This window comes from Ornithorhynchus anatinus, chromosome 1 (assembly GCF_004115215.2).
Source record: "Ornithorhynchus anatinus isolate Pmale09 chromosome 1, mOrnAna1.pri.v4, whole genome shotgun sequence".
In the NCBI taxonomy this organism is placed as follows: Eukaryota; Metazoa; Chordata; class Mammalia; order Monotremata; family Ornithorhynchidae; genus Ornithorhynchus; species Ornithorhynchus anatinus.
Window position 1 is genome coordinate 54899946 of NC_041728.1, and position 1433 is coordinate 54901378.

Consider the following 1433-nt stretch of genomic DNA (forward strand, 5'->3'; position numbering starts at 1 on the left):
CCATTACATCATTTTAAATTTCCTGGGCTTGATTGTGACAATGCATCACTCCTTGTTGGGCAGACACATTACATTATTTTCCGCCTGACATATAGAGCCAGGAAAATTCAAGAAGACAGCCACAGTTATTAATCTAGCTGTTGAACAAATGCAAAAGTCTCAGAGTCAGGCCCTAAATTGGATGAAACTTTTCAACATTAGACAATTAGGTTCTTTTTGCCCTGGCTGATTACTGAATAATACTAGTTCCCAAAGCACTCAAATAGACAGTATTTAAGGGCCCACCAGGCTTTTTACAGGCCAGAGACTTACAAGGCTCTCAAATATAATGCACTGATCAGACCTAGGAGGCAGATGTTGTAAATAATGCCCAAATGAGGAAACTGAGGCACATTTAGATGGATTCCTCAGAGTTGCCTAGTTCTACCCGACCCAGAGGCTAGTAGTCTGATATGGAGAAGGTGTTTACTCCACTGGAATGCTTGCTACCTTCTGGTCACCTGAGCTTTTGCCTTCTGATTCTTAACCAGCCTTTGGACAAAGACCATCTTCATCATTTGTGGAGTAAAGCCCTGTTGAAAGCCTGTGCAGATGGAGGGGCAAATCATTTACATCAAATCACTGGCGGAAAGCAAGAGAGCTTCTTGCCTGATTACATCAGTGGAGACTTTGGCCCGAAGTCATGGAGTAATACTAGGTCAAGGGATGTGAATTAATTGAGACTGCTGATCAAAACTTCACTGACTTCACTAAGTGTTTAAAAGTGCCCCTAGAAAAGATAAAAGGAAAGGACCTGCAGGTTGATATGATTGTGACACTGAGCAGACTTGGAGGACGTTTTGACCAGCTTATGGCTTCCGTGGAAACCCTCTTTCATGCGACCAACCTCACCTCTTTGCCTATTGTAGTGATCCAAGAAGATTCCTTCATCTACCTCCTTCAGCCAGGGAAGCACAGACTGCAGGTTAACACCGGATTGGAAGGGGAATAGTGTGGCCTCATTCCAGTTGGATTTCCTTGCCACGTCACTACCACAGGACTGAAGTGGAACCTCACTTTCTAGCTGCTTCCACCCAGGCCATTTGGAATCAAGCAAGCTGCAATGAGCCTGGTTCTCCCAGGCCACTTGAAAATCCCATGAATCTGAATATCAAAAGGTGTACATCCTCTTGATTCTATTTATCGTGATTATGTTGCCTTGTATTTGTCCGTCTATCTCCCCCGATTAGACTGTAAGCCCATCACTGGGCAGGGATTGTCTCTATCTATTGCCAAATTGTACATTCCAAGCGCTTAGTACAGTGCTCTGCACATAGTAAGGGCTCAATAAATACTATTGAATGAAAGAATGAATGAATGAAAAGTAGAGCCAAAGTCTTTTCCCTCCAGTTTCATCAGACTTTCTATTCCTCCATATCCTCTCCCTCTCTCTC

General features: G+C 43.5%; 1 pseudogene; it reads left to right on the plus strand.

Annotated features, from left to right (window-relative positions):
* The first annotated feature begins 452 nt into the window (after positions 1-452).
* Positions 453-1063, plus strand: LOC100082641 (annotated as a pseudogene).
* The last annotated feature ends 370 nt before the right edge of the window (positions 1064-1433 follow it).